Source organism: Dermacentor silvarum, chromosome 2 (genome assembly GCF_013339745.2).
Source record: "Dermacentor silvarum isolate Dsil-2018 chromosome 2, BIME_Dsil_1.4, whole genome shotgun sequence".
Classification (NCBI taxonomy): Eukaryota; Metazoa; Arthropoda; class Arachnida; order Ixodida; family Ixodidae; genus Dermacentor; species Dermacentor silvarum.
Genome location: NC_051155.1, coordinates 66,928,355 through 66,943,104, shown reverse-complemented (window position 1 = coordinate 66,943,104; position 14,750 = coordinate 66,928,355). Strand labels below are relative to the sequence as shown.

General features: G+C 40.9%; 1 long non-coding RNA gene across 2 annotated transcripts; it reads left to right on the top strand.

The window, feature by feature from the left end:
• Positions 1–2,049: 2,049 nt before the first annotated feature.
• Positions 2,050–14,128, top strand: LOC125943047 (uncharacterized). Of its 2 annotated transcripts, none has more exons than XR_007465514.1 (4): positions 2,050–2,517; positions 3,152–3,245; positions 7,809–8,073; positions 13,732–14,128. It is a non-coding gene; the product is annotated as an uncharacterized LOC125943047 (long non-coding RNA). The 2 variants fall into 2 exon arrangements; XR_007465513.1 differs by having other exon boundaries at positions 13,729–14,128.
• The last annotated feature ends 622 nt before the right edge of the window (positions 14,129–14,750 follow it).

Below are 14,750 nucleotides of genomic sequence, written 5' to 3'. Positions count from 1 at the left end.
CTGCACTGTTCAATTGTTGACAGCGTTGTCAATTTTTGCGGTAAGATGTAATCGCAAGCATTTATTCTTATTTATTTATTTAGATACCCTAAGGGCCCACAGGGGCATTACATAGGGGGGGGGGGACATAAAGCAGAACACAATTTTCACAAATGAAGGAGCATCGCAGGTGGTAAATACAGCACTTTGGGGTACAGCAAGTCGTGAAACATATTAACAAGGTAAATATTCTTACAAAATTCACACTCAACGAAGCAAGAACAAAATAGCGAAAGCGAATAAGTGCTCTGGGAGAGAAAAATGTTACTAAAAGTGCTAGGATTGTAAATACGTTAGTAATGCTGAATAAAATAAGGAAGACTGTGTGTTATCGTGGCAATTCTGGAGGGTAACTGATTCCATTCTTTTATTGATAAGGTTAACGGCGAATTGTTGGACTTTTCCGTCCGGGCAAAGATAGGGTTAACTTTGTAGGCATGATCGATGCGATGTGAAGTATGAGGTGACGGTAAAATGTGTGACCGGGCAAATGATGTGTTGCTGTGATACAGTGTGTGAAAAAAGCATAATCTGGCGAATTTTCTGCGCATTGCGAGTGGCGGCATGTTGAGTGTTTGCTTCAAAGATGAAACGCTTTGAAATCGGGAGTAGGATGACATGATGAATCGCGTTGCTTTATTCTGGACGGCTTCGAGTAGATTGGTAAGGGCGATCTGGTAGGGATGCCAAATGACTGATGCATATTCCAGGGAGGGACGCACGAAGAAAGTGTACGCTTGAAGCCTGGTGTCCCTGTCGGCCAGATGCAAGCGTCGCTTCAGAAAGCCAAGTTTCTTTTGCGCTTTAGTTGTGATATATTTTATATGGTCAGTCCATGTTAAGCTAGAATTTATGTAGACACCGAGGTATTTAGCCGATGTAACCGAGTTTACTATGCTATTGTTTAAAATATAAGTATTAGTTTGAGACTTTGGAACGGAAGTGAAGTTCAGGTGATTGGTCTTTTCTGTGTTAATTTGCATCTGCCATTTGCAGCACCATTCCGTTAGTTTATTAAGGTCAGATTGCAGTGTTATAATGTCGTTAGGGCTAACCATATATCTCTCTGTAAATCACACAATCATCGGCAAAAAGACGAACTGTTGAATTAATATTTAATGCTATGTCATTAATGTATATCATCATGTATCATTTAGCGCTTCATCTTGAAACAAGACCGGCGAGCGCACACTTTCTTGTACGGAATTCTGCTGTACAGTAACAGATGGACGCATTGTGAGTGAAGAACAGAAACGATGGATGGTTAGGCTGCTTGACTCTCGGCATGTTTGAATGGGCAAAGTTCCGAATTTGTCGCTGTGTGGTGTATGTTTGTGTGCTCGTCATGTGCCGTCATAGCGCGGGTATACTTGCGCGGAATGTGTTTCACTCGGCTACAAAACTTTGCACGCTGCGGCATCGAACACGCACCAATACGTGTGCAAACTACGGGAAGGTGATCGAAGATGAGGGATATAGCACTGTGTGTACTGTCAAAAGGAAAGAAAGAAAGAAAAAGAAAAAAAACGCCCTGTCCCGAGTTGGCATAATGATTCAACCTTTATTTCTTTTTTAACCCGACATGTAACACCATTTATTACATGAGCTTTATCCGTGGGTAAAAGTAATGGCACAACTCACTATTTGCCCGTTCATTACATGCACCAGCCAGTCCAAATTAACACTATACTAGAGCTTATTGACGCATCGCATTACACTCTAGCACGGCATTGCAACGCTCACCGGACTCTCGTCTGGTTGACTTCTCTGCCTTTCCTCTCCTTGCTTTCTCTATCTCTTTGTATACAATGTATACAAAGAGATATCTCTTTGGACAATGCATACAATGTATACAATGCCCTGTGGCAGAGAAAGCGATCTCCTCTTCCAGAGTTCAATTATTTGTCAAGCAATCATTTTACTCTTCCAACAACTACTGCATAAATGGGAAAACGAAACCGATTTTGTTTGTTCTCCGCGCTCCCAGCACCAGGTGGAACCACGCGCGGCGCTTCCGATCTCGGAGGATGTAACAAGACGAGCGGTTGACGAAGCTGCATTGTGTAGCCAGCCGGTTTATCTTTTTATGTTGTACAGTTTGTTAGTTTACCGTAAATATGTCTTGATTTGTACTCAAGAGTGGAGCAAGGCCCTATGGAACAGAGATTGACGCATCGTGAGCGAAGAACAGACGCGATGGATGGTTAGGCTGCTTGACTCTCGGCTGTACGACTCTCGGCATGTTAGGACTGGCAAAGTTCCGAATTTGTCGCGGTGTGGTGTACGCTTCTGTGCTCGTCAAGTGCCGTCAGAGCGCGGGGATGTTTGAACGGAATGTGTCCCTTCGTCTACAAAACTCTGCACGCTGCGGCATCGAAGTCCTGTGTACGGGTGCACGTATGCGCTTGGATACGGGATAGCCTGCCCTCAACGGATGTTCAACAGTGTACGCACGCTGCGCGTACGCGTACGTATGAGGTAAGCCCGTTGTAATTCTATTTGTTCGGTTTGCATAGTGTAGCTGTTTAGATGATGTGTGGTAAGCTGGCGTGGCGAACAGAACTATTTGTTTTTCAAAAGGCCAGTAAACAGCGTCATAAGGCAAAAATGGCGCGTGAATGGGAAAAAGGATCACATAATTTCACATCGATCTCCATGGTAGCGCGATCGAAATTTTTTGTGTGGCGCGTATAACCTATTGCTCATGCGCGTTAAAAACTTAGAATAAGAGTGCATTCAGTTGCGCACATAATTCCTATTGACGCTTGTACTGTCACTATACGTGCGATAGTCGCCTCCTTGTTTGCATGCATTTACATTGTAGTTACCAAAAAAAAGTGTTAGCTCTGCTGTGTCTTTCCTTGGTGCAACTGCTTGTGGTGCAGCAAGACGTTTTGCTTCTAATGATGTCTGGGCAATCCAAGCGTTCGTGTCGTGTAGCTAGCTGTAAATGTATCAGTTGCAAAAAAATTGTACATTGTATTTTATAAATCCTTCAGTTCAACTGCTTCAGCAGAAAGTAGATATGCATGAAAATCAGATGATTGTGCTGATGCTTAGCAAGAACAAGGTAACATAACATTACTGATTCAATATTTTCTTTTACTGAAAGACTAGTTGCTGGTGTCCTGCTGGAGCTGAGAAGAGATCTGCTGCCTGCCATGAGACCATGTCTCTCAAGTTACCGCAATATTGTTGCCTTCAAAGTAAGTGGATTTGTTTCTCTCAGCATTTTACTACCAACCTGCATCATGGCAATCCACTTAGCTGTGTAGGTGATCACTGTTAGTGACATTAGAGTGCTGGTGGACAAGCACCCTTTGAATGTTACAACACACAGCTGTGGCAATATGTGAAGCTGTTAATATACAGTGTCCCAACTATGATGCATAAATATTTTTTTAAATAAAGATGCCACGTAGCTGGACAAAACCAAGTTATTACGTTTGCCATTGCTTGGAGATACTGAGAATATTCTTTGCATTCTGCCTAATTAGATCATTAGTCTTAATTAATCAACCTCTCAATTACTCTAATCAGATGAAAAGTGTAAATGAGGAAATTGTAGAACACCATGAACAACTCCTGATACAGCATCCTGTTGTGCAAAAAGTGCTACATATAAGTGTTCTTCCGAGCGGGAAAGAAGCTCGCGAATACACATAAAATTGCCGCATGAATGGCCGCTCGAGGCTCTTTGCGTGTATTCGTGGCTTTCTTTCACGCTCAGAAAAACTTTCATGTAGCACATATTTCATGTAATTATAATATGTGAGAAGTTGATTAAATAATTTACACTTAATTATGCAATTAGGCAGAATGCAAAAAAAGTGAGTATCTCCAGGTGATGGCAAACTTTACCTTGGTTGTGTCCAGATACGTAGCATTTGCATATTTTCAAACCTTTGTGTGTTGGGACGCCCCGTATAAGCCAGATTTGTTTCTCCAAGTTAATATACTGATGACATTCGATTGTGGTCTAGCAGGCAAAAATGCTAAACAGGAAGAAATTTTAATTTGCTCTTGGTAGGTTGTTCAAGCAAATCAGCCAAGTTGTTACACATGAAATGCGGCATTTGTAGGTGTGTTCTGCAACACTGCAGCCCTGCAGCCCTAAATAACTTTTGAGTAAAGTGCTACTACTATAATTTCTCTAAAGCATGCAGCAAGGTTCAGCATTCCAGGAGGCTGGCATCAAGAGAGATCTATTTATATGAATTTCATATGTGAAAATGAGGTGTTATTGTTTGGATGACTGTATAAACTTATGCTTTAATTCCAGTCTTGCATGAGGCAGACTTTGACGGGAAAATTGATTTCTTTTGGGCAATGTGGTACAAATGCATAGGGTAATGCTTGTATGCATACACATTACATCCCTATTGCTTAGCCAAGGGGTGCCCCTGCGTGTTAAAATTTACAGGGCTCAGATTGAAGAATGTCAACTTTTGTAAAATCAACTACACCTTTTAGATTATGAGATTACAATTATTGCATACCGTCATAGTGTGGTATATGGGCTGAATGTTTTTCACTTTGTCTATAAAACCCTGCACACTGCGGTATCATGAAAATTTATTCTATGTAAAACAAGCCATGCTGCTTGCCGATTTAAGCAAATATAAGGCAACTTTTCTAGGAATGTTTCTGGCCTTGTAATGTACTTCATGTTATATTCTTTAAGACTATAAAGCAGATTGTTCTTCTGTACATTTTCTGGAAACTTAAACTGCGGCGATCTAAACCACTTGGCAACAATGCTGTGATCGCTACCGCGTGTGGAGCAAACGCAGCTTTGCCTTGTTCAATTGTGTCACGGGCACTTCTGAAGCGCTGCCTATTTAGTAAATAATCTTGGTGGCATGGAAGCGCCATCTGCTTCTATGCATTGCTTTGTTTTCTTGTGGCATCACGTCACATTATAATCGTAATATTTTTTTTTCGTTTTCTGAGTCTCATATTGCCCCCTCTCATCATGCTGTCATTGTGGTTGCATTATTTATGTGCAAATATTTATGTATAGATGACCACTGCTCCAAGTTCCATTTTATCGCAAAGTAAGCTACGAATACCCAAGGAATTATGTATAGCAAAATACCAAAGTCAAATTGCCGAACACAACCAAGGAGACTCAGTGCACAGTCTCTCACCAGATTGCATTGGTCATGCAAAGGTGCACAGCATACCTCTTTATTACTTGCTGAACAAGCTGTGAGAAAACTGAATATTTATGTAGCTTCAATTAAGTGCTATCAGCCATTACTTCTGCCCTCGGCAATTGTGGACTATTATCACGGCTTTTCTTTTTCTAACTCATTTTGCTTATTATAGAGGGATTACTGCCTGTGTTCATAGGAAATAAATCACATGGGCAATCAAACGCCAAGAATGTATAAACTTGGAACATTGATTGTGCAGTTTGATGGTTCAGAATAAGTAGAAATACAGCATAAAAACTTAACTTTTACTTGAAACAACAATAGAGCATACAGTAACCATACGTGCCTGCTGTAGCCCCTGTGCCAAGTAAATTTCAATTCTCCTTTTTGCATCCTATCAGAGCGGTGGTAACATGTTTCACATTTCTGTCAGCCAACTAACCTGTCTTGTAACAGTAAAAATGTGCCAACTGTGTTTTTTAACAACATGCTAGAATATGCAGGCAGTTCGCTTAGAAAACTAAAGCCATAGAATCAATACAGTGATGCGACTTTCGGTTTGCATGTCACAGGTTGAGAAAAGTAAGGTGGGAGCTGTTTCCAATGTTCCGACTAGATAGCAAAGCTAGCATAAAAGGTTGCACACCACTGAGCTCTACTATGGGGGGCTGGATAGCGCATTGAGCGCCTTCGACTGAAGCCAACCTTGTCCCAGAAGTTGGTACTTCACGACTTTGCTGTGGCATTTCACCTGCACAGGAGTGCGGCATTTCTGCTATAATGCTTGCCCTTTGTGCCGCAAGCTACCGAAGCAATCCAGAGAAGTATTTCGAGAAGACGTCCAGAATTTTCCATCACAGCACTGACAGCATCGCTAACATGAGTGGCACGTGCTGAAAACACTTGTCAATCAGAAAATGCTTTCTGTAAGAAAAACTTATCACGTACGGGTTCAGAACATCGTAACAGCTCTCACCAGACATGTGGAGACATCGCCTAGATGTGGAAAACCACGATGAAAAATTTTTATGGCAGCAATATTGTGCAACGGCACACACTAGTAAGTGCAGCGTATGCCCTACTTTTGGGACAAGCCGCTGCACGACACTGCATTTCCGCTGGCTTCATCTACCCCTGGCTCTGGGCAGCGAAGCGGCATTCAGCAAAACATAGTAGAGATCAGTGGTGCACATAGTATTTTATGTCCCCTTTCTCGATGCCAGCTGAACACACGGTAACTGTTTACAAAGCAGAAAAACTAAGGGCAAGGGCTCTGTACACATTGCATCGTAAAGTGGCTGATGCTTGGGCAAAGCAAATACTGTGCATGGTAGATTTGTGTGAGGCAAGCTAGGAGTCAAAAAGCCTGCTGCATACTAGCAAATGACCAACATATTGTTGCATGTTGAAATTCTTTTTTTATTCCTCATCACTCATTTGTGTAGGGGAGACGGCTCTCACAACTGGAGAAGCCTGGGAAGCATGCAGTACTCCACAAAACCGGTTTCAACGTAAAATGTGTCTGCATCTCATAATTTCATGGCTGCAAGAGTGAGCCCAATGGTAAACACATCTGAGTGTTCATGATGTCATGCATTATCCACTTTATCTGCACGTCATACCTATCTTGACAAAGCTGATATTGCCTTTAGAGAAATTGTAGATGTTGTGAGCTTGCATTTCAGAACGCACAACAAGCTTAACACGTACAACACCAGAACAATTTGTTGAGAATTTCGGATCAGGAATCTTCGAAGCACAATTTGTTTAGTGGTGTTAAGATTCTGCTTAAGGTTGTTGATTATTACATTCATATAGTGTTCAAGCATTGCTGTAACAACATTCTTCGCTTGGAGTACATAGTAAGGGTGTACTCCACATGAGCTGGTGGCATTTTGCTCCATATTCAAAAACTGGTTTCTTCTTCAGTTGAGATTTTCAAGTTTGCATTCTTTATTAGCTGTTGTATGTGACCTATCCTAAATGTTTGAAATTGAACACAATGTGACCTTTTTGATTGATTTTGTGGATTGTACACCCTTGCTGCAAACAATTTGAGATGATAACTGTTTCCGCCTTAATGAAAAATAATTGCTTGAAGCAGCCATAGCCACCAATAATACTAGCATGACACGATTATGAAAATTGTGATGTACTTTGATTTATAATGTTTTTAAACATATGGAGCTCTGCCTGTGGTGTAAATGGGTTCCTGATATCCATTCGTGATGCAAGAATTTGAAGAATAAACTGAAGCAAGAATGTTTACTTACTTTTCAAGAGAAGCTCATGGCAATTTCCTCATGAAAAGTAAAATAACGAGAAATAACTTTACTGAGCTGAGAAGAGTGCTACAATTGTCTCATTCGAATAGTGCCATATACAGAAGCTACAACAAATGTTTACTATTTTGGTTGCATTTGTATATATGGTCTTGTCACGTGTTGCAAGCTGTATTCAGAATGGCCACAGCTCAGTCATGATTGTGGCATTGTGCAATGAAGTACCGCTGGCATCACCCGGAAAGTGTCGCAAAGTTACAAATACAACTTTGAATGGGTTCTTTTAGGAAAAAAGACTTAGCTCAGCAAATTATCCTTTTTTATGCAGCCTGTCGAGACAAGGTTTCTGTACATGGCCATGGCGCTCAAGGAAGAAACCGAGACTGTAGACTGCCAACGTTCATTCCTGTTCCGGCAAAGACGGGCCAGCAGTGACCAGCAGGATTTTACAAAGTGAACTCATCACAGCTTGAGCCACTCCATGCCACAAGCAGTTGCTCCTCGAGCCACCGTGCAAAGGTTCCTTGGGGCACAAGTCCAACTCAGCGCCACAACCTTTCTTCTGCAGTTTTTCTACCTACTTAGCTAACCAGGTGGGTCAAAGATGGCAGAGGGAAAGGGAATCACAGCTTTAAGCATAGAACCTGCTGAAGCTTAATGCAGTTTGAGAGTGAACAGTGAACGAGAAATAGGTGGAGAGAAATAGGACACCTCTTCTCCCTCAGAGAATTGGCAGTGAAAAAAAAACAGCTTATGAAGGCTTGAATATTGGTCGGAATAATTTGGCATAGGTAGGATAATGACTATGAATGTTTCTGGCAAAGGTAGTGGTAGTAGGCTGAATAATCAAGGAGTTTAAATATAGATTAGAAAACAAATTTCATTACACTACCAGAATTTTAAATCATCCCAATAATTCTTTTAATTGACGGTTTATGCGTGTTGAGCGACAATGCTTCTTGATGCCTGCTTCTTGCTGAGATCATTCTTATGCTGCATAATTCACCTGTTCAAGTTCCATGTTTCTCCCGTCCAAGCAAATTTACATTCATCACAAGAAAACTTATAGATGATTTCCAGAAACTTGCTGATTAAATGAGAGAGCAGCATGCACCCCAGGCTTTCTTACATATGCGTTCAAGAGCCTCAGATCTCGTGAATGTTAGACATACTCCTGCTGAGCAAGTTCTTGGTATCATCTACAAGGTCATTTCAGAATATGAGTTTGCTTAAGTTGGAGAAACAGTCGATCGAAGACATGTCAAGCGATATCGCTGTCGATGCATCTACATTCCAACTGAAATAAAAGTAAATATAGCACCAAATGCAAGAATTATTGGGATGATGCCATTCTTGCAGTGGAATGAAATCCTTCTAATCTAAATATGCAATCCAAATAATTCAGACTACTAAATACTTCCAAAGGGGTTGCGTCGTGAATTATGCATGTTGCATTCCGTATTTTCTTACTATAAGACCCATCGATGCTTAAACAGCAGAGAAAACATTAAGAGCTGAGTACTTAATACTTTATATTGCTCCATAAATCAGTTTCCCTGCCAACATCAGCGTCCCGCGCTAATAATGTTTGGGAGAATGTGTGAAACAAGGCACCTGACCCATAGGGTAGTGCTGTTCACTTTGTTTGGGAATGAAGGTCATACTGTACATGTATGTGATAGCCATACGTGTCATTACCTTTAAAAAAAGGAAGCAAAACTGTGAGTCTGCCTAAGTGGAACAGATTCATTAAAAAATGTTTTGTGCATAAACAAACAAGGACGAAGAAAAGGAGCAACACAAGCACGATCCCGTTCTAACAACTGGTTTTATTTTCGAAGAACCATTTACTTAAGAACCCAGATCTGTGCTATCCAGTCAACACAACACATCAATAGCGTATATAACAACACTTTTGATAAAAATGCCACGGATAAGCGCGACCCGGTCAACATAAAAACAGCAATGCGCATTAAACAAGCACTTAAGATGAAAAGACAGGAGCGAATATAGCAGTGAAACAGAAGGATGACTGATGCATTTTTCCTTTAGTTTTGCAATCCAGTGCGCTTCCACAATTTCTCGCGATTTGATTTCGATGCCTAAACAATATGGAGGTGCTTCTAAGTCAAGGTGAGCACGCATGTTCTTGACAAAGCATAGCCAAATGCTTACTAGGGCCAGCTTTCAGACTGGACAAGTGTTCCCTTAGTCTCGTGTTAAAGCATCTTGCAGTCTGCACTACGTACACATGACCTCATGTCACAGGAACCTGATACACAACTTTCTTCGCGCAATGAAGAAATTGGTTCTCACGCAGATTTTTAATACTGCATTCTTTCTTTGCATCACCCTTACTTTCGAACTTACTTTTATCCTAGAACACACACTACCTCTTGTTTTTAGCCGAAAGCACCACTTTTACTTCGTAACTCCCAGCCACCTTTTTAAGTCTGTGTGAAAGGCCATGCACATACGGAATCACTGAAACCTTGGAAGCTAATTCTTTCTGGCTTTGTTTTTTTGTGCATAGTTCTTTATCCTGTTTAAGTTTTTCTTAAGTCTAGCACATGACGCCAGCATCACAGCGAGCAGGCACCTACCCGGCCTCTCTCAACCGATCAACTTGCTCAAGAAAGGCAATGTTTACTGTGCGGAACACGACTTCAACAATGCTGACCGGCAACATGAAATGACTATGCCATTCTTCACAAGCCTGCAATGGTTTTAGGCATAGTTCATTAGCGGTTTTCCAGCTCGGGGCGTGAATGACCAACACACATGTTCTGGTAGAATTTCTAACTTGACATAAAGGAACTGTAGCTTGTTATCTACCGGTACTTCCGAAGTAAAAGTCAAGCCTTCAATAGTAGTAGAAGCCTTTGACTCTAGGCAAGGGCTTAAATTTTACTTTGCAAGTACTGGTAGATAAGAAGCTACAGTTTCTTGTTAACAAGCTACATGAACTATGCCTCAAGCAATTCCAGGCTTGTAAAGAATGGCACAGTCATTTCATGTTGCCACTCAGCATTGTTGAAGTCGTGTTACCGCACTGTAAACATTGCCTTTCTTGAGCAAGTTGATCAGTTGAGAGAGGCCGGGTACCTGCTCGCTGTGATGCTGGTGTCATGCGCTAGACTAATGAAAAAACTTGAACAGGATAAGGAACTATGCACAAAAAATTTAAGGCAGAAAGAATTAGCTTTCAAGGTTTCAGTGATTCCATATGTGCATCGCCTTTCACACAGACTTAAAAAGGTGGCTGGGAGTTATGAAGTAAAAGTGGTGTTTTCGGCTAAAAACAAAAGAGGTAATGTGTGTTCTAGAGTAAAAAGTAAGTTCGAAAGTAAGGGTGATGCAAAGAAAGAATGTAGTATTAAACATCCGCATAAGAACCAATTTCTTGATTGTGCGAAGAATGTTGAGTATCAGGTTTGTATGACATGTGGTCATGTGTACGTAGGGCAGACTTCACGATGCATTAACACAAGACTAAGGGAACACTTGTCCAGTCTGAAAGGTGGCCCTAGTAAGCATTTCGCCATGCATTGTCAAGAACATGCGTGCTCACCTTGTCTTAAAAGCACTGGCACATTGTTTAGGCAACGAAATCAAACCGCGAGGGAAATTGTGGAAGTGCACTGGATTGCAAAACTAAAGTAAAAATGCATCAGTCATCCTTCTGTTTCATTGCTAGATAAAGAGAATTCGCTCCTGTCATCTTATCCTTAACATAGTTTCATCTTAAGTGCTCGTTTTATGTGCATTGCTGTTTTTATGTTGACGGGGTCGCGCTGATCCGTGGCATTTTTATCACACGTGTTGTTATATGCGCTGTTGATGTGTCCTGTTGATTGGATTGAGCAGATCTCTGGGTTCTAAGCAAATGGTTCTTCGTCCTTGTTTGTTTGCGCGCAGAAAATTTTTTTAATAAAAAGTTTTTCAAAACTGTAAGGAGGTTTTTACTGTGTGCAGTTTAAAAAAAAGAAAAAAGCTTCACAGCTGTTACTAAATGCACTTTCCAGAGCTTTACACTATGCAGCTGTACTAGTTTACACAGAATACACGTCACCTCTCGTCACGGCCCAGGTGGCTATTCAGGTTTTTCAAAGGTGTTTCATTGTATGGGACGGCACATACAGCATCACTTATTTGCAAGATATTGCATTCCAATTCTGTCATATGAGATAAATTCATTAGAGAGTTTTAAATTGCCCTAAATGTATTACAGCTGTGGACCAGTACACTGGCAGTAGCTTGCAGTAACTATAGCTTGGGGAATATAATTGCAACTGCCATGTTATGTGTACCTGCTAGTGCACAGGCATCGGCCACAGAAATCTTTAGGGTACACTAGTTTCTTCTATTTTGGAGTACGCATCCTCCACCAGATTAAAATGTGAAGTGGATTGTCATTTGCGGCGTATACTCCTGCGTAAACTTTATAACCATTTCTCCTCATCTGCTCTACAGATCATTGTTACTACAACTGCAAAAGCAGGGTGCCTGTTTACAGCACCTGTAGAGAGCAAAGTCGGCGAATCTTGAATGAATAATCATATAATTTTAGTATTTTCCAGCAAAGTTAACACTTTGTGTCTTCCACTGTGGTGTTTTTCAAATTCTAAGGTTGGCACATGTGCACAAGGTTTCACTACAGTATGTCATTTTGCAGGAAAAAGTGTATTTGCCCGTGATGTTCTGCTGCACAGAATGTCATGAGTTTTCTTATGTGTCGGTCACCATCTCGCAAACTGCTCCTTTCGGAGTTGGAAGGCAACATTAAGGCGAAGTATCATTTAATGTTCGAAAAAAAAGGATGTGCCCTCTGATCCCCTTATTTTCGATGGGGGCGAAATGCGAAAACACCCGTCTACTTAGATTTAGGTGCACGTTAAAGAATCCCAGGTGGTCCAAATTTCCGGAATCCCCCACTATGGCGGGCCTCATAATCAGATCGTGGTTTTGGCACGTAAAACCCCATAATTTAATTTTTTTGATCTCCTTATTCTCCTCACTTGATGCCTAGTGTTCTAATAGCATGATCGACACGATGACCATCAATGTGATGTGCAATTATTGTGTATTGGGGGCCAGGGTACATTCATTTTAGCAGCTTTTTCGGTTGACTTGAATCAGTATTGTAGAATGCTGTTTGCTTCTTTTACTCATTGTTACCAAATATCACTTTTGACTGCGGCAACAAGTATAATGTTGTGTGCTAGCACTCCTGCCAACCGATATAACTTGAAGGCATCTGTGATAAAAAAAACAGCTAATGATTTCCCAAGAGCTAAGGTCCAGTGAGACCAATAAATTTTAAGCTAATACCTGTGGATGGTACTGCTGAATGAATGCCCATCCAGTAGGACTGTCCATACCATTTTCTTCCATAAAATTACATTGAAGATTTGAACAGAATCTGAACGTAGACTTGTCTGCAAAGTGATCCATTTCCTTATCCAAGTAATACAGCTTCAGCAGGAAGACTGAAATTTCAAGTCGTCAGTAGTGGCATGAACATACAGTAAACAGTGCTAAACTTTTCCTATCTTGCACCTTTTATCATTTCCCGTCCCATTTTTTTTCACAGGCTGTTCTTTACTATTTATGGTCATACCCAGTTTAATTTGGTGTCCTTACTTATTTATTATTTGACCAATATCTTTTTTTCTTTATCGGATCTTGATGAAATGTTTATTGATAACGTACCTTAATTTGCCATTTCCACTGATCTTAAACAGACACATCATGTTACAAAGTTTATTTTGCCTAACTCTTCATTGCTTTTTTTGCCAAATGTCCAGTTTATTTTAATTCCTATGTTGATTTCTGGGAAGAATAGGTCTACTAGGTCTACAGATCGTTTTCTGTTTAGGTCATCCCTACTCATTGTAACAACTTACAGCAGTGCCCCTACACACTCCATCACAATCACTGCGAAACACACCCTTCCTACCTTTATTTTAACACTTTGGTTTCTCTTGACCTACTATATGCACCAGATGAGGGTAGGGGCGAGTGAGCTATGCACATCAAAAACCGCTGCCAAGGAAAACAGCTGCTGCCCTGATGACACGTATCTGTCGAATTGTTGGCTACAGCAATATCCCTTGTTTTGACAATGTTGAACCACGTTCATGGTTTTTTAATACTTCAGTTACCGCTTTGTTGTGTTCTGTGATTGTCTTTTGTTGCCACTTCCTTTAGGATGGAAATTCACCAATATTATTTGTTTCTCCTAACAGCAGCAAGTTTATCCTTGCAAGGCATGTGGGAACAGCTTTCACCAGGAAAAGTGCAAGACGAGTGGTCGAAGAAAATAAAATTGCTTCTGTGATCTAAAGTACTTGACGAATAAAATTTTGCACTTATTTGTATATATGTCGTGCAATTCATTCATATCACAAAAAGCAAAGTGTTTGATCTTTTGAGCTATTTCAATGTGTTGGCCAGACAGTTTTCTCCATAGCGACCTGCTGCTTCTGCAATGAGCTGCATTCATGACATTTGCATTAAAGGATATGTACTATCGGGGACAAAAGTGCCCAGGACGTGCGAGTGTCGACCAAATTGCATCTCTGCACTATCAGCCGCTATCATCTGCGTTGCAGACCACTTTCCGAATGCAAATGTTAGCGTGGCTGATCCCAGCAGAAAGTGCACCATTAAAATTCGGTCGTCATTCGCACATTTTGGGCACTTCTGTCCCAATAGTACATTCTCTAAATAATCAATATGCTCTGTAAAACATAATGCATGAAACACCTCTATTTTAACGATTGGACCGTATAGTACAGATTTAGCATACGGAGCCTTTTTATTTCTGAGTACGGAAACACCGGTATGTTAACGGTTGGACCGTATAGTAGAGATTCAGCATACAGAGTCTTTTGTTTTCTGGATACAGAAACACCTGTATTTTAACGGTTGGACCGTATAGTACAAATTCAGCCTACGGAGCCTTTCGTTTCCTGGATACGAAAATACCTGTATTTTAACGGTTGGACCGTATACTACAGATTCAATATACAGCGCCTTCCGTTTTTTGAATACGGAAAGCACCTGTACATTAACGGTCGAACCATACGATTCAGCATACAGAGTCTTCCGTTTTCTGAATACATAAGCACTCGTATTTTGTAATACGCTCTCTATTTTTACGGTTGTCCGTTCTACGGAAATGACCGTTCTTTACTTACGGAAAGTGTTCGGTCACAAATTACCAGCAGATTTGCCGTAAAACCAAAGCAATTTTTTGTACAGTGTT